This window comes from Coregonus lavaretus (genome assembly GCF_964263955.1).
Source record: "Coregonus lavaretus genome assembly, chromosome: 5".
Lineage (NCBI taxonomy): Eukaryota > Metazoa > Chordata > Actinopteri > Salmoniformes > Salmonidae > Coregonus > Coregonus lavaretus.
Window position 1 is genome coordinate 72,703,519 of NC_139992.1, and position 25,979 is coordinate 72,729,497.

The window sequence follows — 25,979 nt, forward strand, 5'->3', positions numbered from 1 at the left end:
CACTGTCCTGGTTTTATGGTGAGAACATCCATGGCGCGCATGCAATGCAACTTCTGGAAAAGTGTGAATGTGATCTTTAAGATGGTTCTGATTAGGGCTGTTGCGGTGACCATATTACCGCCACACCAGCAGTCATGAGTCATGACCGCAGTAAAATCGCCACACCGGCAGTCATGAGTCATGACCACAGTAAAATTCCATGTGACTGTTGAGTCACGGTAATCTCCTGTTATGCACTCAGGACATGGATTGGTAGTATCCAACTCGCTAATGGCCTGGTACTCAGGGCCCTATTGTCCTTGTAACCACACTGACATCAATGCAATTGAAAATCACATCAAACACATCATCAAAACAGTATCGTGCTTTTAAAACTCACCTAACTGTGATTGATCAATTTGAAGAAAAAAGTTCAACAAAAAGGTTGAAACTGAGTGGAAACATGGTCATTGTGGATGTAGTTTCAAAGCCTGGCAACGAAATGGACAGCGCTTTCTAAGGTGATTAATTCAAAACACCCATACACATATTAGAGCCTATACATATGCATAGGCCTATATGAGCTCAAGCCCGAATTAAAATGATGATTGGTGGAGGCGGTTTCCGTTAGTGTAGTAGCTACGGACAGTGTCCAAATCCAAAGATGGCTACCGGAAAGAGTAAGAACCAGAGCTCTCTGGTGCTGCACAAGGTGATCATGGTGGGAAGTGGAGGTGTTGGGAATAATATAATAATAATATAATATGCCATTATATTATATATATATATATATATATATATATATATATATATATATACAGTGGGGGAAAAAAGTATTTAGTCAGCCACCAATTGTGCAAGTTCTCCCACTTAAAAAGATGAGAAAGTAATTTTCATCATAGGTACACGTCAACTATGACAGACAAAATGAGGAAAAAAATTCCAGAAAATCACATTGTAGGATTTTTAATGAATTTATTTGCAAATTATGGTGGAAAATAAGTATTTGGTCAATAACAAAAGTTTCTCAATACTTTCTTATATACCCTTTGTTGGCAATGACACAGGTCAAACGTTTTCTGTAAGTCTTCACAAGGTTTTCACACACTGTTGCTGGTAATTTGGCCCATTCCTCCATGCAGATCTCCTCTAGAGCAGTGATGTTTTGGGGCTGTCGCTGGGCAACACGGACTTTCAACTCACTCCAAAAATGTTCTATGGGGTTGAGATCTGGAGACTGGCTAGGCCACTCCAGGACCTTGAAATGCTTCTTACGAAGCCACTCCTTCGTTGCCCGGGCGGTGTGTTTGGGATCATTGTCATGCTGAAAGACCCAGCCACGTTTCATCTTCAATGCCCTTGCTGATGGAAGGAGGTTTTCACTCAAAATCTCACAATACAAGGCCCCATTCATTCTTTCCTTTACACGGATCAGTCGTCCTGGTCCCCTTGCAGAAAAACAGCCCCAAAGCATGATGTTTCCACCCCCATGCTTCACAGTAGGTATGGTGTTCTTTGGATGCAACTCAGCATTCTTTGTCCTCCAAACACGACGAGTTGAGTTTTTACCAAAAAGTTATATTTTGGTTTCATCTGACCATATGACATTCTCCCAATCCTCTTCTGGATCATCCAAATGCACTCTAGCAAACTTCAGATGGGCCTGAACATGTACTGGCTTAAGCAGGGGGACACTTCTGGCACTGCAGGATTTGAGTCCCTGGCGGCGTAGTGTGTTACTGATGGTAGGCTTTGTTACTTTGGTCCCAGCTCTCTGCAGGTCATTCACTAGGTCCCCCTGTGTGGTTCTGGGATTTTTGCTCACCGTTCTTGTGATCATTTTGACCCCACGGAGTGAGATCTTGCGTGGAGCCCCAGATCGAGGGAGATTATCAGTGGTCTTGTATGTCTTCCATTTCCTAATAATTGCTCCCACAGTTGATTTCTTCAAACCAAGCTGCTTACCTATTGCAGATTCAGTCTTCCCAGCCTGGTGCAGGTCTACAATTTTGTTTCTGGTGTCCTTTGACAGCTCTTTGGTCTTGGCCATAGTGGAGTTTGGAGTGTGACTGTTTGAGGTTGTGGACAGGTGTCTTTTATACTGATAACAAGTTCAAACAGGTGCCATTAATACAGGTAACGAGTGGAGGACAGAGGAGCATCTTAAAGAAGAAGTTACAGGTCTGTGAGAGCCAGAAGTCTTGTTTGTTTGTAGGTGACCAAATACTTATTTTCCACTATTTAATTTGCAAATAAATTCATTAAAAATCCTACAATGTGATTTTCTGGAGAAAAAAAATCTCAATTTGTCTGTCATAGTTGATGTGTACCTATGATGAAAATCACAGGCCTCTCGCATCTTTTCAAGTGGGAGAACTTGCACAATTGGTGGCTGACTAAATACTTTTTTCCCCACTGTATATATATATAGGGAAGTCAGCCCTCACTCTGCAGATCATGTATGACGCCGTTCGTTATACAGTCGTGGTCAAAAGTTTTGAGAATGACACAAATATTAATTTTCACAAAGTCTGCTGCCTCAGTTTTTACGATGGTAGTTTGCATATACTTCAGAATGTTATGAATTGCAGTTAATTGCAAAGTCCCTCTTTGCCATGAAAATGAACGTAATCCCAAATAAACATTTCCACTTCATTTCAGCCTTGCCACAAAAGGCCCAGCTGACATCATGTCAGTGATTCTCTCGTTAACACAGGGGAGAGTGTTGACGAGGACAAGGCTGGAGATCGCTCTGTCATGCTGATTGAGTTAAAATAACAGACTGGAAGCTTTATGTCACGGTTTCGGCCGAGGCTGCCCCTCCTCCTTACTCGGGCAGGCTTCGGCGTTCGTCGTCACCGGAATTCTAGATACTGCCGATCTATGTTCTATGTTTCTATGTTCTACTTGTTGTTGTCTGATTGTCACACACCTGTTTCCCATCATGTAATTACTCCTTCCCTATTTAACCCGGTGGCTCCCATTGTGTTTTGTGCGTGTTTGTTTTTCGTTTCGTGTGTCGTTTGGTGAGCGGGTTTGTTCCTCCCTGTGTGGAGGTGTTTTGTATTGGTTTCTTTACTTATTCAGTAAAGTATGTTTTCATTGAGTTCTGTGTCCTGCGCCTGACTTCGATCCACCGCATTACACTGACACTCGTGACAGAAACACGCACCAGTATGGAGTCAGCAGGTATAGCCAGTGAGTCCGGATCGATGGAGGAACGCGTTAAACGACAGGAGAGCATGATCCAGGCTTTTGGCACCGCTATGGAGAGAGTGGTAAATGCTATGGACCGAGAGAGGTGGCTTTCCTACACCTCCTCCAACCACTCAACCACCCAAACCACTGTCCACCCCTTCGCCACCTGGGTCCAGTGGGATTCGGCTCTCGCTCCTGAGGGCATATGACGGTACACCAGCCGGGTGTCAGGGTTTTCTTCTCCAGGTAGAGCTCTACCTGGCAACCATTCACCCGGCGCCCTCGGGATATGAGAGCGTGTCCGCCCTCATCTCCTGTCTGTCGGGGAAGGCGCTCGAGTGGGCCAACGCCGAGTGGGGAGGAATTGACGCTACATCTGTCCGCTACGAGGATTTCACCCGCCGCTTCCGGGCGGTATTCGATCATCCACCGGAGGGGAGAGCGGCGGGCGAGCATCTGTTCCACCTAAGAAAGGAGAGGAGGAGCACCCAGGATTTTGCGCTGGAGTTCAGGACTCTGGCAGCCAGTGCAGGATGGAATGAGAGGGCCCTGATCGACCACTATCGATGCAGCCTAAGGGAGGACGTTCGTCGGGAACTGGCCTGCAGGGTTACCAACCTCAACCTGGACCAACTGGTGGAGATGTCCATCAGGCTGGATAACCTGTTGGAAACCCACGGACGTTCTGATCAGGGCCCGTCCATTCCATCCCCCAGCATCTCCGACCCTACCCCCATGGAGCTCGGAGGTGCTGCGCTTAGGGAGACCAGGAGAGGGGCCGTCCCCTGTACCAACTGTGGCCGCAGAGGACACACTGCTGGTCGGTGCTGGAGAGGGTCCCCAGGGAGTCGAGGCAGTAGGCAGAGCACTGGTCGACCATCTCAGGTGAGTAAGCACGCGACTCACCCAGAGCTCCCTGTTAGTCAGCTGTGTATTGAGGTTGTTTTCTCAGAGTTTTCTCCTCATTCCCAGCATAAGGCGCTAGTAGATACAGGTGCAGCTGGGAATTTTATTGATCATCAGTATTCACTTAGTTTAGGGATTCCCACTGTTCGTGTTGATGTGACCTTCCCTGTACATGCATTAGATAGTCGCCCGTTAGGGTCAGGCCTAATCAGGGAGGTCACCGCACCACTCTTAATGAGGACACAGGGGGGTCATGAGGGGAGGATTAGTCTCTATCTGATTGATTATCCTGCATATCCTGTGGTGTTGGGACTTCCCTGGTTAACCACTCATGACCCCACTATTTCATGGCAACAGAGGGCTCTCAAGGGATGGTCCAGTCAGTGCTCAGGGAGGTGTGTAGGGGTTTCCTTAGTGGCTACTATGGTAGAGAGTCCAAACCAGGTCTCCACAATGCACATTCCTTCCGAGTATGCCGATTTGGCTCTCGCCTTCAGTAAAAAGAGGGCGACTAAATTACCACCTCATCGTCCAGGGGATTGTGCGATAAATCTCCAGGTGGGCGCTGCACTTCCCCCGAGTCACGTATACCCTCTGTCACAGGAGGAGAAGGCGGCTATGGAAACATATGTCTCCGAATCTCTGAGAGAGGGATACATTCGGCCTTCCACTTCACCTGTTTCCTCAAGTTTATTTTTTGTGAAGTAGAAGGATGATGGGTTACACCCGTGCATTGATTACCGTGGTCTTAATCAGATCACCGTCAAGTACAGCTATCCGTTACCTCTGATAGGTTGTATGACGGAGTCATTGCACGGGGCGCGCTTCTTCGCGAAATTGGATCTCAGGAGCGCGTACAACCTGGTGCATATCCGGGAGGGAGATGAGTGGAAGACGGCATTCAGTACTACCTCAGGACACTATGAGTACCTTGTCATGCCATACGGGTTGATGAATGCTCCACCAGTCTTCCAATCCTTTGTCGATGAGATTTTCAGGGATCTGCACGGACAGGGTGTAGTGGTGTATATTGATGACATTCTCATATACTCCGCTACACGGGCCGAGCATGTGTCTCTGGTGCGTAAAGTGCTTGGACGACTGTTGAAGCATGACCTTGGGCTCCCGAGTGGGGCAGTGGTCTAAGGCACTGCATCTCAGTGCTTGAGGCGTCACTACAGACCCCCTGCTTCGATTCCAGGCTGTATCACAACCGGCCGTGATTGGGAGTCCCATAGGGCGGCGCACAATTGGCCCAGCATCGTCCGGGTTTGGCCGGTGTAGGCCGTCATTGTAAATAAGAATTTGTTCTTAACTGACTTGCCTAGTTAAATAACTGTAAAATTAAAAAATTTAAAAAATGCAAAGGAGGAGAAATGCTTGTTCTTCCAGGAGTCCATCTCCTTCCTATTGTACCACATGTCCGCGTCTGGGGTGAGGATGGTGAGTGACCGCATTTCGGCCATGCGTAATTGGTCGACTCCAACCACGGTGAAGGAGGTGCAGCGATTTTTGGGGTTTGCCAATTGCTACCGGAGGTTTATCCAGGGCGTTGGTCAGGTAGCGTCTCCCATTACCTCATTGCTGAAGGGGGGACCGGGCGTTCAGTCATCTGAAGAACCTGTTTACCTCGGCTCCAGTGCTGGCCCATCCGGACCCCTCCTTGGCTTTCACGGCTGAGGTAGACACGATAGGTGCTGTACTTTCCCAGCGCTCGGGCACGCCACCCAAGCTCCGCCCCTGTGCGTTCTTTTCGAAGAAGCTCAGCCCGGCGGAGCGCAATTATGATGTGGGGGACCGGGAGCTGTTGGCTGTGGTCCAAGCCCTGAAAGCATGGAGACATTGGCTTGAGGGGGCTAAACACCCTTTTCTCATTTTGACTGACCACCGCAATCTGGAGTACATCCGGGAGGCGAGGAGATTAAACCCTCGCCAGGCAAGGTGGTCCATGTTTCTCGCCCGTTTAGTTTTCACCCTTTCTTACAGGCCAGGTTCGCAGAACGCTAAGGCAGATGCTCTGTCCCGACTGTATGACACAGAGGAGAGTTCCGTGGAGCCCACTCCCATACTTCCGGCATCATGTCTGGTGGCACCGGTGGTGTGGGAGGTGGACGCGGACATCGAATGGGTGTTGCGTAACGAACCCACTCCTCCCCAGTGTCCAGAGGGTCGTGTGTACGTCCCGCTGGAGGTCCGCGATCGTTTGATCTATTGGGCTCACATGTCACCCTCCTCTGGTCATCCTGGCATCAGTCGGACAGTGCATTGTCTTAGTGGGAAGTACTGGTGTCCCACCTTACCTAAGGACGTGAGGGTTTATGTTTCCTCCTGCTCGGTGTGCGCCCAGTGTAAGGCTCCTAGACACCTGCCCAGAGGGAAATTGCAACCCCTACCCGTTCCACAACGACCGTGGTCCCACCTATCGGTGGATTTCGTGACGGATCTTCCCCCCTCACAAGGGAACACCACGATCCTGGTCGTTGTGGATCGGTTTTCTAAGTCCTGCTGCCTCATTCCTCTGCCCGGTCTCCCTACGGCCCTACAGACTGCTGAGGCCCTATTTACACACGTCTTCCAGCACTATGGGATACCTGAGGATATAGTGTCTGATCGGGGTTCCCAGTTCACCTCGAGAGTCTGGAGGGCGTTCATGGAATGTCTGGGAGTCTCGGTCAGCCTGACCTCAGGGTTTCACCCCGAAAGTAACAGGCAGGTGGAGAGAGTCAACCAGGAGATCGGTAGGTTTCTGAGGTCATATTGCCAGGACCGGCGGGGTGAGTGGTCGGTTTTCCTCCCCTGGGCAGAGATGGCCCAAAACTCACTCCGTCACTCCTACACTAACCTTACTCCATTCCAGTGTGTATTAGGTTATCAGCCGGTTCAGGCACCTTGGCATCAGAGCCAGATCGAGGCACCTGCGGTGGATGAATGGTTTCGTATGCACCGGGGGACCGGGTCTGGCTCTCGACCCGAAACCTGCCCCTTCACCTGCCCTGCCGGACGCTGGGTCGGCGGTTTGTGGGGCCATTCAAAGTCCTGAGGAGATTGAACAAGGTATGTTATAGGTTACAGCTTCCTCCTGAGTATCGTATTAACCCCTCATTCCATGTGTCTCTCCTCAGGCTGATGGTAGCTGGTCCACTCCAGGAGTCTGAGATACGGGAGGTTCCTCCGACCCCACTGGACATCGAGTGGGCACCGGCGTACTCGGTCCATGCCATCTTAGATTCGAGGCATCGGGTGGGAGGCCTGCAGTATCTCGTGGAGTGGGAGGGGTACGGTCCGGAGGAACGGTACTGGGTCCCTAGGAGGGACATCCTCGATCCCTCCATGTTGAGGGATTTCCACCGCAGTCATCCGACTCGCCCTGCGCCGCGTCCTCCTGGCCGCCCCCGAGACCGGTTTTGACACACAGCTGGAGCCGCGCGTCGGGGGGGGGGGTACTGTCACGGATTCGGCCGAGGCAGCCCCTCCTCCTTACTCGGGCAGGCTTCGGCGTTCGTCGTCACCGGAATACTAGCTACTGCCTTTCTATGTTCTACCTGTTGTTGTCTGATTGTCACACACCTGTTTCCCATCATGTTATTACTCCTTCCCTATTTAACCCAGTGGCTCCCATTTTGTTTTGTGCGTGTTTGTTTTTCGCTTCGTGTGTCGTTTGGTGAGCGGGTTTGTTCCTCCCTGTGTGGAGGTATTTTGTTTTGGTTTCTTTACTTATTCAGTAAAGTACGTTTTCATTGAGTTCTGTGTCCTGCGCCTGACTTCGATCCACCGCATTACACTGACACTCGTGACACTTTAAAAGGAGGGTGGTGCTTGAAATCACTGTTCTTCCTCTGTTAACCATGGCTACCTGCAAGGAAACACGTGCCGTCACCATTGCTTTGCACAAAAAGGGTTTCACGGGCAAGGATATTGATGCTAGTAAGATTGCACCTAAATCAACCATTTATCGGATCATCAAGAACTTCAAGGAGAGAGGTTCAATTGTTGTGAAGAAGGCTTCAGCGCGCCCAAGAAAGTCCAGCAAGTGCCAGGACCATCTACTAACGTGATTCAGCTGCGGGATCGGGGCACCACCAGTGCAGAGCTTGCTCAGGAATGGCAGCAGGCAGGTGTGAGTGCATCTGCACGCACAGTGAGGCGAAGAATTTTGGAGGATGGCCTGGTGTTAAGAAGGGCAGCAAAGAAGCCACTTCTCTCCAGGAAAAACATCAGGGACAGACTGATATTCTGCAAAAGGTACAGGGATTGGACTGCTGAGGACTGAGGTAAAGTCATTTTCTCTGATGAATCCCCTTTCCGATTGTTTGGGGCATCCGTAAAAAAGCTTGTCCAGAGAAGACAAGGTGAGCGCTACCATCAGTCCTGTGTCATGCCAACAGTAAAGCATCCTGAGACCATTCATGTGTGGGGTTGCTTCTCAGCCAAGGGAGTGGGCTCACTCACAATTTTGCCTAAGAACACAGCCATAAATAAAGAATGGTACCAACACATCCTCCGAGAGCAACTTCTCCCAACCATCCAAGAACAGTTTGGTGACGAACAATGCCTTTTCCAGCATGATGGAGCACCTTGCCATAAGGCAAAAGTGATAACTAAGTGGCTCGGGGAACAAAAAATCGAAATTTTGGGTCCATGGCCAGGAAACTCCCCAGACCTTAATCCCATTGAGAACTTGTGGTCAATCCTAAAGAGGCAGGTGGACAAACAAAAACCCACAAAGTCTGACAAACTCCAAGCATTGAGTATGCAAGAATGGGCTGCCATCAGTCAGGATGTGGCCCAGAAGTTAATTGACAGCATGCCAGGGCGGATTGCAGAGGTCTTGAAAAAGAAGGGTCAACACTGCAAATAATGACTCTTTGCATAAACTTAATTTAATTGTCAATAAAAGCCTTTGACACTTATGGAATGCTTGTAATTATACTTCAATATACCATAGTAACATCTGACAAAAATATCTGAAGCAGGAAACTTTGTGAAGACCAATACTTGTGTCATTCTCAAAACTTTTCACCATGACTGTACAATACATAGCCTACACATATTACACACAGCAGAAAAAAACATTAAAACAAATGATTTAAGATGTATTTAATTGGTCTAGCCTATATTTCAAAATAAACAAATTCTAGTAATCACCTTTGAGTGTGGACTATATTATTATGCATTCTGGATGGACTGGTTACCTTATGCTACACTCCAAAGTTTCTATTCATAATTCTGGGATAGAACGTATAGGCCTAGGCGATGCTGTTGGTTCATGATTGTGCAGGGCGGCTAACAGAGTTAGCCTACAATAGTGAATTTGTATTTGATTTTGAATAGCCTAGTAATAGGGCATTTTTTATAATTAATAGGGTGACACATTAGGCTACAGAATATCTCGCCACCATGTGTTTCCATCTCCTCCCCTTTCTCCTTCATTACTTTCTCAAGCATGCAGAGAGAGGAGCTGTCAACAGTTTAATGAAATGCACTATATATACAAAAGTATGTGGACATCCCTTCAAATTAATGGATTCTGCTATGTCAGCCACACCCATTGTTGACAGGTGTATAAAATCGAGCACACAGCCATGCAATCTCCATAGACGAGAACACTACCTGCCCGAATGCATAGTGCCAACTGTAAAGTTTGGTGGAGGAGGAATAATGGTCTGGGGCTGTTTTGGTTCGGGCTAGGCCCCTTAGTTCCAGTAAAGGGAAATCATGCTACAGCATACAATGACATTCTAGACGATTCTGTGCTTCCAACTTTGTAGCAACAGTTTGGGGAAGGCCCTTTCCTGTTTCAGCATGACAAGGCCACTGTGCACAAAGCGAGGTCCATACAGAAATGGTTTGTCGAGATCGGTGTGGAAGAACTTAACTGGCCTGCACAGAGCCCTGACCTCAACCCCATTGAACGCCTTTGGGATGAATTGGAATGCCGACTGTCAGCCAGGCCTCATCACCCAACATCAGTGCCCAACCTCACTAATGCTATTGTGGCTGAATGGAAGCAAGTCCCCGAAGCAATGTTCCAACATTTAGTGGAATGCATTCCCAGAAGAGTGGAGGCTGTTATAGCAGAAAAAGGGGGACCAACTCCATATTAATGCCCATGATTTTGGAGTAAGATGTTCGACGAGAAGGTGTCCACATATTTTTGGTAATGTAGTATATATTTTGTTGTGGAAACATGTTACTTTTGATGTTCCCGAACAGATTTCACTTGGTTGTAGCTGCAGGAACAGTGTTGGGGAGCCCATGGCATACAGAGTTTGGGTGGAATAGCACCTAATATGATCACTTGAGGAGAGAACAGTTTGTGCAGCCTGAGGCATGGAACAGAGACAAACTTTTTTTTGCGACCTTCTCAAATCATTAATAGCTTATAGTCACACCATGCAGCCCATACATTTTTTGATTTCTAAGACATTCTAAAGTTTGTATCATTAACATCTAAAGTTGCCAAGTAACTATAAATCTAGCGTAGCCTATAGGATCTGTTTCAAATGATCACTTTTATGCTCAACATAGCCTTAACATGTGCACTCGCTCTGGAATGGGAAGAATATCCTTTCTATTTTATTCAGCTAAGTTCAATTATAGTCTTCTTACTATAAAATAATAAAATATAAAATAATGACACGGGACTTATAAGCATATTTGACTGCTAAATGAACAAGCCTACAGCCTATGGCATGCAGCATAGCCAGATAACATACAGTAATAGGCCAATTTATATTCTGTTAATCTGAAATACATTTTCTTCATATCATAATGTTTCTTTAGACCTACCTAAAATAAATAATGTATTTATTGTTATGGTGTACATTAAATTGATTCTTTAGACTTGTAGATGTTCCAAAGGCATGCATCAGCAGCTTGTATGTGTTGAGGCCTGGAGATGCTAAACGTGTTTATGTTAATTAACAGTCAAATACAGTGAGACCGGCAGTCTTTTGCATGACAATAATGTGCTGACAAAATTTCATGACCGCCACAGCCCTAGTTCCAATATGTAGTCCCGTGTAGCTCAGTTGGTAGAGGATGGCGTTTGCAACGTCAGGGTTGTGGGTTCGATTCCCAAGCGGGGCCAGTATGAAAACGTATGCACTCACTAACTGTAAGTAGCTCTGGATAACAGTGTCTGGTAAATGTACAGTGAGGGAAATAAGTATTTGATCCCCTGCTGATTTTGTACGTTTGCCCACTGACAAAGACATGATCAGTCTATAATTTTAATGGTAGGTTTATTTGAACAGTGAGAGACAGAATAACAACAAAAAAATCCAGAAAAACGCATGTCAAAAATGTTATAAATTGATTTGCATTTTAATGAGGGAAATAAGTATTTGACCCCTCTGCAAAACATTACTTAGTACTTGGTGGCAAAACCCTTGTTGGCAATCACAGAGGTCAGACATTTCTTGTAGTTGGCCACCAGGTTTGCACACATCTCAGGAGGGATTTTGTTCCACTCCTCTTTGCAGATCTTCTCCAAGTCATTAAGGTTTCGAGGCTGACGTTTGGCAACTCGAACCTTCAGCTCCCTCCACAGATTTTCTATGGGATTATGGTCTGGAGACTGGCTAGGCCACTCCAGGACCTTAATGTGCTTCTTTTTGAGCCACTCCTTTGTTGCCTTGGCCGTGTGTTTTGGGTCATTGTCATGCTGGAATACCCATCCACGACCCATTTTCAACGCCCTGGCTGAAGGAAGGAGGTTCTCACCCAAGATTTGATGGTACATTGCCCAGCCCATCGTCCCGTTGATGCGGTGAAGTTGTCCCGTCCCCTTAGCAGAAAAACACCCCCAAAGCATAATGTTTCCATCTCCATGTTTGATGGTGGGGATGGTGTTCTTGGGGTCATAGGCAGCATTCCTCCTCCTCCAAACACGGCGAGTTGAGTTGATGCCAAAGAGCTCGATTTTGGTCTCATCTGACCACAACACTTTTACCCAGTTCTCCTCTGAATCATTCAGATGTTCATTGGCAAACTTCAGACGGGCCTGTATATGTGCTTTCTTGAGCAGGGGGACCTAGCGGGCGCTGCAGGATTTCAGTTATTCACTGCGTAGTGTGTTACCAATTGTTTTCTTGGTGACTATGGTCCCAGCTGCCTTGAGATCATTGACAAGATCCTCCCGTGTAGTTCTGGGCTGATTCCTCACCGTTCTCATGATCATTGCAACTCCACGAGGTGAGATCTTGCATGGAGCCCCAGGCCAAGGGAGATTGACAGTTATTTTGTGTTTCTTCCATTTGCGAATAATCGCACCAACTGTTGTCACCAAACGTTTGACCTGTGTCATTGCCAACAAAGGGTATATAACAAAGTATTGAGAAACTTTTGTTATTGACCAAATACTTATTTTCCACCATAATTTGCAAATAAATTCATTAAAAATCCTACAATGTGATTTTCTGGATTTTTTTTTCTCATTTTGTCTGTCATAGTTGACGTGTACCTATGATGAAAATTACAGGCCTCTCTCATCTTTTTAAGTGGGAGAACTTGCACAATTGGTGGCTGACTAAATACTTTTTCCCCCCACTGTATATGCCCACAGGGAGTAATTACCGTGCATGTAAGTGTATTTAGACATAGCCTATTTCTTAAAAGTCTAAGCCGTTTTTTGACTTTATCTCAAAACAGTCCTTATGAAATTGTAAAATAATTTACATTTACATTACATTTTAGTCATTTAGCAGACGCTCTTATCCAGAGCGACTTACAGTTAGTGAGTGCATACATTTTCATACATTCTCTTCTATCGTAGAGAAACAGTGCCTCCTGTGCACGACTTTCAGTAAAGTACTCTTCTTTTTTATAAAAAGGTTTGTTGGCTCATAAAGAATCACAATATACACTAACCTGATCCATAGGAGCCATGGAGTGCAGTTAAACTTGCATTGTACAATCAAGACCCTCAAAACCATGTTGAAATGTTACTTCCATGGTCTGAAACTTAAAACCTTCACCTGTTTTAATTATTGTCATTCATGAGGTTTGGAAGGGAAGCTCGTTTCAAATATCAGTCGAACTTGAACACTTTTAAGCAAAATAAACATTTATGAAATCTCTGATAAAAAAATTGTGACCAACTAGATCAAGACGGAAATGTACATGTTGGAGTACATGCCCTGTCAAGGGGGGTAATAATCACTTCGAGGAAAAATAATATTTCAAGGTGTTGTAATAAAGAAATAAACAGAACACCAAAATATTTTTTCTCCCCTCAAAAAACAATCAAATGGATGTGTCTGTCTCTCTGGCAATACCTGATGCTTTTGTGACAGCTAACATTCCAAAGCCAAACCTGATGGAGCACAGCTACTCTTGAGGGTGAAATAAATTAATAATAAATAGAATAATTATTAAATAGGTGTAGGTGTGTATTTACTGCTCCGATGCCTGTGGGGCACTTGTTGGCTGTGTTGTCTCCTGGCGGACCATGACCTGACCTGAGGCACTGCTGGGCTTGAGCCGCTGACCAGTCTTGCCACAGAACGTGCCCTGGAACTCCTGTTTGATGGAGTCCCTGTACACCTCTCTGACGTACTTGAGGAAGGCGGTGGTCCATTGCAGGGTGGTGGCTTTGTCCGTCTCGTGGTTACAGAACGGCGCCAGCACATTCAGCTCATCACAGCAGAAGCGGATCCTCCTCCTGCGGTCCCGCTCCTTGCTGTTGTGCCTCTCTCTGCGCTGGCTACTTTCCACTGGTGGCCCTCCTCTCTTCCTGGTGCCTGCTCCTCCAGCTGCTCTTCCCTCCACTGAGTTTGGGACAATGCCGAGGCCTTGACAGCACAGGGTCCACAGGTCCTACCACGTTTAGCAGGCTTCGCCACAGCATCATCTTCCACCTTCACCCAAACTTTCTCCTCTATTGGGTTGGGGCTGTTGACGCATGGATCTTTGTCAGGCATCTTGTCTGGCCGATAGCTGAATGTGAAGTTCTTTGGAATGATCAACCCTTGATGCTTATTGGGTTCAAGCATATGCGGAACCATCCCAAACCCTTGACGGGCGCCAGCGATGGGGTTGAACATGCTTCCATATGGGTATGACAGCTCAATAGGGTTGCCCCGATCTGACCTCACCCACTTCTGCGGTTGTGGATGCATTGCTGCTTCTTGCGCCTCATTGGAGTGATGAAGCATTGTCAAAAAATTGCTAAGAGCTGCTGATTGCACAACCTGTTGTCTGGGGATTGTCACAGGGGGTGCAGTTGAACCTCTTCTCCAAGCGAACTCGGGCGGGTGGGTTGGGCCTGGACAATAGCTGTGTGCTACCGTTGTTGTATGCTTCCAAGCTGCGTTCTTGGGTCGCATCCACTGCACTCCTGACTTTAGCCAACACAGAGCCGGGGACTTCACCGCAAGTGGTGGGGGTCCTTTCTCCAGGTATAACGTTCCCGTCACTGACCAATACCATTATAATTTCGTTGATGTCTCCAGATCCCTCTGGACCAGCCGCCTGTGCCTCCATGTGTGACTGGATGATGTGCTGAAGGTGGGTGTACTCCACTTCTGTCATCTCCATCAGGTTGAGCTCAGTGCCAAAATCTGGCTTTGATCATTTGGAACACAGCCGTTTTGGCTCATGATCACCTTCACAGAATCGGGGTTGTACTGCCCCAATGCAGGTGACACATGAATGGTTTTACAAGCCAAAGACTTTGACATCCTGAATAGATGGATATATTAGTCTTCAATTATAATTTCATTAAATTATCAAAATCGTCGATTTAAAACAGGCTCATGTTCAGAATTTTACCAACTGACTTTGACAGAGACCAGAGAACGGTACTGTCAGTGGCCATCTAGAAAGAATCTGAGGTGGTTAGCTGCCCCACTATCTCTATGGGCTCCCGAGTGGCGCAGCGGTCTAAGGCACTGCATCTCAGTGATTGAGGCGTCACTACAGACCCTTGGTTTGATTCCAGGCTGTATCACAACTGGCCGTGATTGGGAGTCCCATAGGGCGGCGCACAATTGGCCCAACGTCGTCCGGGTTTGGCCGGTGTAGGCTGTCATTGTAAATAAGAATTTGTTCTTAACTGACTTGCCTAGTTAAATAAAATAAAATAAAAGTTTGGCCCGAGAGAACGGTTTCCACTAGCTACAAAGTTGGCTATATCGTATAATTTATTTAAACAAATATTTGATTTTTGGTCTTAATTTAAGGTTAGGGTTAGTCATAAGGTTAGCAGTGTGGTTAAGGTTAGGGTAGAATAGGTAGAAATAGGGTTTATGACTTTGTGGCTGTGTTAACTAGTGACGACCTGAGAGAACATAGTTAATTCTCCCGTACACCAGCCCGTGAAGTGAAATCCACTTATGTTAACCAACGGCCATTTCGACAAACAATTTGGAAAATGTGTTTTGGCTGACTGCAAAACGTAAATAACAAAAGTTACTAATTATCAATTTGATGGTTAAATAGGTTAGGTCCTATCATAAATATCTCAGTCAATGACTTTTTTTCAGGTAGTTAACGTTAACTAGCAAACTACCTCAAATAAAACTCTTGCCTGCTAGCTCGAGTGTTAGCTAACTAGTTATTTCTCTCTCTCTCTCTCTCTCTCTCTCTCTCTCTCTCTCTCTCTCTCTCTCTCTCTCTCTCTCTCTCTCTTGCTTCTCCTTAATTTAGGAAGAAATGTTTTTGTTCAAAACTCCTTGTCTCTCTTTGAGTCAACTACTCACCACATTTTATGCAATGCAGTGCTAGCTAGCTGTAGTTTATGCTTTCAGTACTAGATTAATTATCTGATCCTTTGATTGGGTGGACAACATGTCAGTCCATGCAGCAAGAGCTCTGATAGGTTGTCATAATTACTGTGTAAGTCTTCGGAAGTTGTCATAATTACTGTGTAAGTCTATGGAAGGGGGTGAGAACGATGAGGGTTTTGTATTGAAGTCATTGTACCCAGACAAGGACAGAAGCTAGCTGTCCTCCAGCTACACCATAGTGCTACCCTACAGAGTGCTGCTGAGGCTACTGTAGAACTTCATTGCAAAACAGTGTGTTTTAATCAATTATTTGGTGACGTGAATATATTTAGTATAATTGTATCTAAAAACGCTAACTTTTTAAATGTTTAAATATTTAACTTTTTATGAAATTCAATAAGGAGGATGGTCCTCCCCTTCCTCCTCTGAGGAGCCTCCACTGATATATATATATATATATATATATATATTTATGGCAGATGGCCACTGACAGAGGAAGGGAAGAGAAGGGAAAGGACTTTGGAAAGCAGTCACACAAATCAAATCAAATGTTATTGGTCACAAACACCAATTTAGCAGATGTTATTGCGGGTGTAGCGAAATGCTTGTGTCCCTAGCTCCAACAGTGCAGTAGTGTCTAACAATTCACAACAATACACCTATCTAAAAGTAAAACAATGGAATTAAGATATATTTAAATATTAGAATGAGTAATGTCGGAGTGCATTGACTAAATACAGTAGAATATAATACAGTATACAGTGAGGGAAAAAAGTATTTGATCCCCTGCTGATTTTGTACGTTTGCCCACTGACAAAGACATGATCAGTCTATAATTTTAATGGTAGGTTTATTTGAACAGTGAGAGACAGAATAACAACAACAAAATCCAGAAAAACGCATGTCAAAAATGTTATAAATTGATTTGCATTTTAATGAGGGAATTAAGTATTTGACCCCTCTGCAAAACATGACATAGTACTTGGTGGCAAAACCCTTGTTGGCAATCACAGAGGTCAGACGTTTCTTGTAGTTGGCCACCAGGTTTGCACACATCTCAGGAGGGATTTTGTCCCACTCCTCTTTGCAGATCTTCTCCAAGTCATTAAGGTTTTGAGCCTGACGTTTGGCAACTCGAACCTTCAGCTCCCTCCACAGATTTTCTATGGGATTAAGGTGTGGAGACTGGCTAGGCCACTCCAGGACCTTAATGTGCTTCTTCTTGAGCCACTCCTTTGTTGCCTTGGCCGTGTGTTTTGGGTCATTGTCATGCTGGAATACCCTTCCACGACCCATTTTCAATGCCCTGGCTGAGGGAAGGAGGTTCTCACCCAAGAATTGACGGTACATGGCCCCGTCCATCGTCCCTTTGATGCGGTGAAGTTGTCCTGTCCCCTTAGCAGAAAAACACCCCCAAAGCATAATGTTTCAAGCATAATGTTTCATGTTTGACGGTGGGGATGGTGTTCTTGGGGTCATAGGCAGCATTCCTCCTCCTCCAAACACGGCGAGTTGAGTTGATGGCAAAGAGCTCGATTTTGGTCTCATCTGACCACAACACTTTCACCCAGTTCTCCTCTGAATCATTCAGATATTCATTAGCAAACTTCAGACTGGCCTGTATATGTGCTTTCTTGAGCAGGGGGACATTGCAGGCGCTGCAGGATTTCAGTCCTTCATGGCGTAGTGTGTTACCAATTGTTTTCTTGGTGACTATGGTCCCAGCTGCCTTGAGATCATTGACAAGATCCTCCCGTGTAGTTCTGGGCTCATTCCTCACCGTTCTCATGATCATTGCAACTCCACGAGGTGAGATCTTGCATGGAGCCCCAGGCCGAGGGAGATTGACAGTTCTTTTGTGTTTCTTCCATTTGCGAATAATCGCACCAACTGTTGTCACCTTCTCACCAAGCTGCTTGGCGATGGTGTTGTAGCCCATTCCAGCCTTGTGTAGGTCTACAATCTTGTCCCTGACATCCTTGGAAAGCTCTTTGGTTTTGAACATGGTGGAGAGTTTGGAATCTGATTGATTGCTTCTGTGGACAGGTGTCTTTTATACAGGTAACAAGCTGAGATTAGGAGCACTCCCTTTAAGAGTGTGCTCCTAATCTCAGCTCGTTACCTATATAAAAGACACCTGGGAGCCAGAAATCTTTCTGATTGAGAGGGGGTCAAATACTTATTTCCCTCATTAAAATGCAAATAAATTTATAACATTTTTGACATGCGTTTTTCTGTTTTTGTTGTTGTTATTCTGTCTCTCACTGTTCAAATAAACATACCATTAAAATTATAGACTGATAATTTCTTTGTCAGTGGGCAAACATACAAAATCAGCAGGGGATCAAATACTTTTTTCCCTCACTGTATATGTATATGAGATGAGTAAAGCAGTATGTAAATATTATTTAAGTGACTATTGTCCATTATTAATGTGGCCAGTGATTCCATGTCTATGGGCGGCAGGTAGCTTAGTGGGTAAGAGCGTTGTGCCAGTAACCGAAAGGTCGCTGGTTCTAATCCCCGAGCCGACTAGGTGAAAAATCTGTCGATGTGCCCTTGAGCAAGGCACTTAACCCTAATTGCTTCTGTAAGTCGCTCTGGATAAGAGCGTCTGCTAAATGACTAAAATGTAAAATGTAATGTATATAGGGCAGCGGCCTCTAAGGTGCAGGGTTGAGTAACCGGGTGGTAGCCGGCTAGTGATGGCTATTTAACAGTCTGATGGCCTTGAGATAGAAGCTGTTTTTCAGTCTCTCGGTCACAGCTTTGATGCACCTATACTGACCTCACCTTATGGATGATAGCGGGGTGAACAGGCCATGGCTCAGTGGTTGATATCCTTAATGATCTTTTTGGCCTTCCTGTGACATCGGGTGCTATAGGTGTCCTGGAGGGCAGGCAGTGTGCCCCTGGTGATGCGTTGGACAGACCGTACCACCCTCTGGAGAGCCCTGCGATTGTGGGCAGTGCAGTTGCCGTACCAGGCGGTGATACAGCCCAACAGGATGCTCTCAATTGTGCATCTGTAAAACTTTTCTGAGGGTCTTAGGGGCCAAGACGAATTTCTTCAGCCTCCTGAGGTTGAAAAGTGCTGTTGCGCCTTCTTCACCACACTGTCTGTGTGGGTGGACCATTTCAGATTGTTAGTGATGTGTACGCCAAGGAACTTGAAGCTTTCCACCTTCTCCACTGCGGTCCGGTCGATGTGGATAGGGGCGTGCTCCCGCTGCTGTTTCCTGCAGTCCACAATCAGCTCCTTCGTTTTGTTGACGTTGAGAGAGAGGTTATTTTCCTGGCCCAACTCTGCCAGGGCCCTCACCTCCTCCCTGTAGGCTGTCTCGTCATTGTTGGTACAGGGAGTACAGGAGGGGGCTGAGCATTCACCCTTGTGGGTCCCTGTGTTGAGGATAAGCGAAGCGGAGGTGTTGTTTCCTACCTTCACCACCTGGTGGCGGCCCGTCAGGAAGTCCAGGACCCAGTTGCACAGGGCGGGGTTCAGACCCAGGGCCCGAGCTTAATGATGAGCTTGGAGGGTACTATGGTGTTGAAGGCTAAGCTATAGTCAATGAACAGCATTCTGACATAGGTATTCCTCTTGTCCAGATGGGATAGGGCAGCGTGCAGTGTGATGGCGATTGCATCGTCTGTGGATCTATTGGGGCGGTGAGCAAATTGAAGTGCGTCTAGGGTGGAAGGTAAGGTAGAGGTGATATGTCCTTAAACACTCCAGTCAGCTGGTCTGCGCATGCTCTGAGGACGCAGCTAGGGATGCCGTCTGGGCCGGCAGCCTTGGGAGGGTTAACACGCTTAAACATCTTACTCACTTCGGCCATGGAGAACGAGAGCCCACAGTCCTTGGGAGCAGGCCACGTCGATGGCACTGTGTTACCCTCAAAGCGGGTGAAGAAGGTGTTTAGCTTGTCTGGGAGCAAGATGTCGGTGTCCGCGACGTGGCTGGTTTTCCCTTTGTAATCCGTGATTGTCTGTAGACCCTGCCACACACGTCTCGTATCTGAGCCTTTGAATTGCAACTCCACTTTGTCTCTGTACTGACGTTTTGCCTGTTTGATTGATTTACGGGGGGAATAACTACACTGTTTGTATTCAACCATATTCTCAGTCACCTTTCCATAGTTAAATGCGGTGGTTCGCGCTTTCAGTTTTGCGCCAATGCTGCCATCTATCCATGGTTTCTGGTTTGGGTAGGTTATAAAAAATGTATGCGCTCACTAACTGTAAGTCGCTCTGGATAAGAGCATCTGCTAAATGACTAAAATCTAAAATCTTATAATAGTCACCGTGGGAACAACATTCCCTATACAATTCCTGATGAACTCAGTCACCGTGTTTGTGTAAGCATCAATATTATTCTCAGAGGCTACCCAGAACATATCCCAATCCGCGAGATGAAAACAATCTTGAAGCATGGATTCTGATTGGTCAGACCAGCATTGAATAGACCTTAGCATTGGTACTTCCTGTTTGAGTTTCTGCCTATAGGAAGGGAGGAGCAAAATAGAGTCGTGATCTGATTTGCCGAAAGGAGGGCAGGGGAGGGCCTTGGAGGCATTTTGAAAAGGTGAGCAGCAGTGATCTAGTGTTTTTCCTAAGAGAGTACTACAGTCAATGTGTTAATATAACTTAGGTAGCGTTTTCCTCAAATGTGCTTTGTTTCAAATCTCCAGCTACAATAAATGCGGCCTCAGGATATGTGGTTTCCATTTTGCATAAAGTCCAGTGTAGTTCCTTGAGGGCCGTCGTGGTATCGGCTTGAGGGGGAATATACACGGCTGTGACTAAAACTGAAGATAATTCTCTTGGGAGGTAATACGGTCGGCATTTCATTGTGAGGCATTCTAGATCGGGTGAACAAAAGGACTTGAGTTTACATATGTTACCACAATCACACCAGTAGTTAATCATGAAGCATACACCTCCGTCTTTCTTCTTCCTGGAGAGTTCTTTATTCCTGTCTGCGCGATGAACTGAGAACCCAGCTGGCTGTATGGATGGCGACAGTATATCCCGAGAGAGCCATGATTCCGTGAAACAGAGTATGTTACAGTCCCTGATGTCTCTGTAGAAGGAGATCCTCGCCCTGAGCTCGTCTACTTTATTGTCCAGAGACTGAACATTAGCAAATAATATACTCGGAAGCGGTGGATGGTGTGCCCGCCTCCTGAGTCGGACTAGAAGTCCACTCAGAATACCCCTTCTCCACTGGCGGCGACTTGGAGCAGCCTCTGGGATAAGTTCAGTTGCCCTGGGGGTACCAACAAAGGATCCATTTCGGGAAAGTCGTATTCCTGGTCGTAATGCTGGTGAGTTACCGCCGCCCTGATATCCAAAAGTTATATCCGGCTGTATGTAATAACACAAAAAACTTTCTGGGCTAATAAAAAAAAAGAAATACTGCTAAGTTGCTTAGGAGCTAGAAGCAGAGCTGCCATGTCTGTCGGTGCCATCTTGCTCTACATCTATATATATATATATATGACTGCTTTCCAAAGCCCTTTCCCTTCTCTTCCATTCCTCTGTCTGTAGCCATCTGCTTGCAGGTCCAGCCCCACTGGCAGAAGAGACAGAGCTCTTCCATGATGTGATCTTGGTCTGGATGTGTGTGTGTGTGTGTGTGTGTGTGTGTGTGTGTGTGTGTGTGTGATTGTTATTAGTTGAGGAAGCTTTCATTATTGTCACACTCTGGCTCTGGGACTTTTTATGTTTAGTCAGGGTGTGTAGATTTCCGTTTGTTTTGTACTGTGTGTAGTGTCTAGGTGTTCGCGTTCTATGTTTGGTCAGTGACTCCCAATCGGAGGTAACGAGTGTCAGCTGTCGGCTCGTTATCTCTGATTGGGAGCCATATTTAAAATGTCTGTGTTCACCTTGTGGTTGTGGGTTTTTGTTCTATGTTCAGTCGGTGTACTGAGGACTTTACGGATCGTGTTTTGTTTTGTCGTGTATTCAACATTAAAGTCATCATGTTCACTCCCAACGCTGCGCTTTGGTCCTACTTCATTGGCGATCGTGACATAAAAACCCACCACAACCAGACCAAGCAGCAGTTGGATGACGAGTGGTGGAGCCAGAAGAGCGAAGGTTGGGAGAGGACATTAGAGGCCTGGTCCACGGGGAGGAGAGACCCCCAGAAAATTTTTAGGGGGGGGCTCATGACGTCGGGGCAGCAGGAGTACGGGATTGAGGAGTGCAGAAGGTTGGCAGAGGAGGCCGCCAGGTTAAGGGGGCCACTGGTCACGAAGGGGAAGGAAGGTGTGGAGGCAGGGCGAAAGGTACTGGGGTGTGTTACCAGTCCGGTCCGGCCCGTTCCTGATCCCCGTGGAGGGCCAGGGGTGTGTGTCCCCAGTGCGGTCCTGTCTGTTCCTGCTCCCCGCACCAAGTCTGTGGTGCGTTTCGTCAGCCCTGTCCGGCCCGTGCCTGCTCCCCGCACCAAGCCAATGATGCGCGTCGCCAGCCCGGCCCGGCCTGTTCCTGCTCCCCGCACCAAGTCTGTGGTGCGTTTCGTCAGCCCTGTCCGGCCCGTGCCTGCTCTCCGCACCAAGGCTGTGGTACGTGTTGCCAGCCCGGTTCGGCCTGTTCCTGCTCCCCGGCTCAAGTCTGTGGTGCGTCTTGTCAGCCCTGTCCGGCCTGTTCCTGCTCCACGCACCAAGCCAAGGGTGCGTTTCGTCAGCCCTGTCCGGCTCGTTCCTGCTCTCCGCACCAAGTCTGTGGTGCGCGTTGCCAGCCCATTCCGGTCCGTTCCTGCTCCACGCACCAAGCCAGGGGTGTGTATCGTCAGCCCGGCCCGGTCCGTTCCTGTTCCACGCACCAAGCCAGGGGCGCGTGTCGTCAGTCCGGTTCCGGCCAGCGGGGCTAGACAGGACCAGGGGTACTTTGGGGGGTTGGAGAGGAAGTGGGGAGGAAGCCCGGAGCCGGAGCCGCCGCCGAGGAGGAATGCCCACCCAGCCCTCCCCTGTTTGCTTGTATTTAGGCGCGGTCGCAGTCCGCGCCTTTAGGGGGGGGTACTGTCACACTCTGGCTCTGGGACTTTTTATGTTTAGTCAGGGTGTGTAGATTTCCGTGTGTTTTGTACTGTGTGTAGTGTCTAGGTGTTCGCGTTCTATGTTTGGTCAGTGACTCCCAATCGGAGGTAACGAGTGTCAGCTGTCGGCTCGTTATCTCTGATTGGGAGCCATATTTAAAATGTCTGTGTTCACCTTGTGGTTGTGGGTTTTTGTTCTATGTTCAGTCGGTGTACTGAGGACTTTACGGATCGTGTTTTGTTTTGTCGTGTATTCAACATTAAAGTCATCATGTTCACTCCCAACGCTGCGCTTTGGTCCTACTTCATTGGCGATCGTGACAATTATGCTAGATTGGTCCACTAATTCCTCACTGTTTCAAAAACTTGGCCTCAGACTTAAATTTGAAAAGCATCACAAAGACCTCTTAGCTTTAAGGTGCACTATACAACATTTCTACATGCCAAACAATATTTTTTTGAGCAACCAAAAGGCTGTCTATAACCACGTTTCCATCCATAGTTTTTATGTGAGTAAAGTCATACTGTATAAAAGCAAAAAATCACTACAGCTGTGATGGAAACAGGACGTTTCGGTACAATTTTATAAATGACGAAAGATCATTTGTTAGTTCGACATGGTGGGATCTTTTTGTGTCTGTAAAATTAATAATGTGAGAAATGGCGGTGGAAACACCTGTAAGCACAAATATTGATATAATAACCATCATATTGAAATAAACTTGGAGTCACGCAATGATATGGTGTGTGGTCCTCGCCAGTGGCGGCTCCTGAAAAAATTCTCAGGGGGGGCAATTTTTCTGATGATTTAGGTGACCTACACACATTTTAAAAAAGATATGTCCAGCAACAACATGAAGACAGGGGCAGCATATAAGTCAATACCAGAAGCATTTATTGACTGATCTCAAAAGTGTTGGCTTACCAGGGTTGGTGGAGCCCTCAGTTTCATCTTTGCCCCGCAAAGCTAACTCAAACACTCCGCAAAACTTCACACACTGGATTAGCCGGCTGAGGATGTGGCGGTTCTTGCTAATGTCGTAGTAAATATATTTGTTATAGTGAATATGGAATATGATATGTTGAGTAAAATGTTGTGCTAAGATCTATTTAGGTCAGGAGCTGGTTATAGGTTCTGTTCCTATCCAATAACAAAGGACAAAAGGGTCCTATCTTGTCAGCCTTGTCAGTTTCAGTTCTCCAGTAAACTTGTGATTATCAACACTAACCTCATCGTTGTGGCGGCGGACAGCTAGCCTGTATCCCTCATCCAGTTGAGTGGGAATGTTCACTCTCCCCAAAGCAGACAATCTCAAACAGCTATCCATGTGGGTCTTTGACAGCTCATGTTTCTTAATCTTTCCTGAAAGATGGTGCATGTCCGTTACACACCAGTCGCTGTCCAAGCGGTGCTGTCTGCCGTGCCGCCTTCAGGGTGAAAGAGTAAGCAGGGGGTAGCAGAAGACTGCATTAGCTACATCGCAGCCTGCTAGCCAGGATTTTCGTTCGTACCAATTTTTGGAAAATCCTCGGGTGTAGGACTTCCCCCCTTTAGTAGAAACCTGTTGAATTATTAAATTTGGTCTGGGAGGTCCTAATTGTTTCGTTGCCAATTTATCTTCATTTGTTCGCCGACAAAAAGGAACTTCTTTCAAAGACACAATCGAGTTGCACTGAAGCCTAGCCATTTTGATAGTAGTAGTGAATTGATTGACGAGGCTACCCGCTCTTTTCTTAGTTACGTTCATGGTTATGTTACGTATGACGAAAGCGCGTAAGTGCAAGCCCTCAGAAACCCATAGAGATTGTATTGAAAGCTCTGATATTTGAAAAAAATTGATTTTACATGGGAGTCTATGACAGACTTCTGGGCGATTTTCAACCTGACTGAAATCGCCCCAAAAGGGGGGGGGGGCCATTTGAAGCACGACTTTAGCCTGATTGGACATTTAGTGGCACTGTGGCAGATCAGACGTCTAGATTACAACACTGATAACTACTGTTGCCGTGATATAATTGATTAGAAAAAAAATCCCTTCCTTTTCCCGTTTGGCAGTGCGTCGCCCATATCGCCCTATTGAACACACCGCCCCTGGTCCTCGCATTACGACTCGGGAAACCATGCAGTTTATTAGGCTACAGATTCAATAAATTATGATGAACTTCACAGGGTGGTGAATGTGAACGGTGATCTTTATGATCCTTTCCAATAAATATTGATGGACTTATTCTGGTGACATGATGATCGATGCTTGACTGCCATTTGACAAATAAACATATGCTCGCTCTTATCCATAGTAATCTCATAATGTAGACTCGCCACTGGAATGGCCGTGCATGACAGCCTACTTGCAATGTATCTGTGAGCAGTTGGCTAGAGCACATGTGCCAAGATGAGAGTAGGCACATTTGCTATTTAACGCAGCAGTTTTTGTGACAAAAATATTGGTAGAGTTGAAAATGAGACAGAAACACATTGAATTTTCGATTTTTATTTGGTACATGAAAACGTAAGCGAAAAAGTACATTTTGTGTGCACTACGTCATCGCGCACTGATTTCTATCCGCAATTTTCTGGCCATGGATCCAAAATGAAATGCTACAAAAGAGGGACTTTGCAATTAATTGTAATTCATCTGATCACTCTTCATAACATTCTGGAGTATATGCAAATTGCCATCATAAAAACTGAGGCAGCAGACTTTGTGAAAATTAATATTTGTGTCATTCTCAAAACGTTTGACCACGACTGTATTGCCACCCCTATTTGCTATATCTTTAACCACAGCCTTAAGGAGTGTGTTTGTCCACAGGCATGGAAGGAAGCGTTTCGCTACACCCGCAATAACATATGCTAAATATGTGTATGCAACCAATAAAATGTGATTTGAAGTAATTCCACTGCCTAAAAATAGTAAAGCACCCATTGCTGGTTCTAACAGCTGCCCAATCGGTTTGCTGCCTGTTCTTAGTAAACTGATGAAGAGAATTGTGTTTTACCAAATGCAATGCTATTTTTCAGAGAACAAGTTAACCACTGACTTTCAGCATGCAGGGCAATCAAACTTCTACTGATTGACTCAGATGACAGATGATTAGTTAAAATAAATTGATAATAAGATGATAGT

The 25,979-nt window shown here is 46.3% G+C and overlaps 1 protein-coding gene and 1 pseudogene across 3 annotated transcripts in view; both read right to left on the reverse strand.

Annotated features, from left to right (window-relative positions):
• LOC311130024 (insulin-like growth factor-binding protein 2-B) overlaps positions 1-25,979 on the reverse strand; it is a 71,694-nt gene that overhangs the window by 25,148 nt on the left and 20,567 nt on the right. The gene's annotated exons all lie outside the window — the stretch shown is intronic.
• Positions 13,320-14,823, reverse strand: LOC311130023 (transcription factor-like 5 protein; annotated as a pseudogene). The gene has a single exon. The product of its transcript is annotated as a transcription factor-like 5 protein (transcript).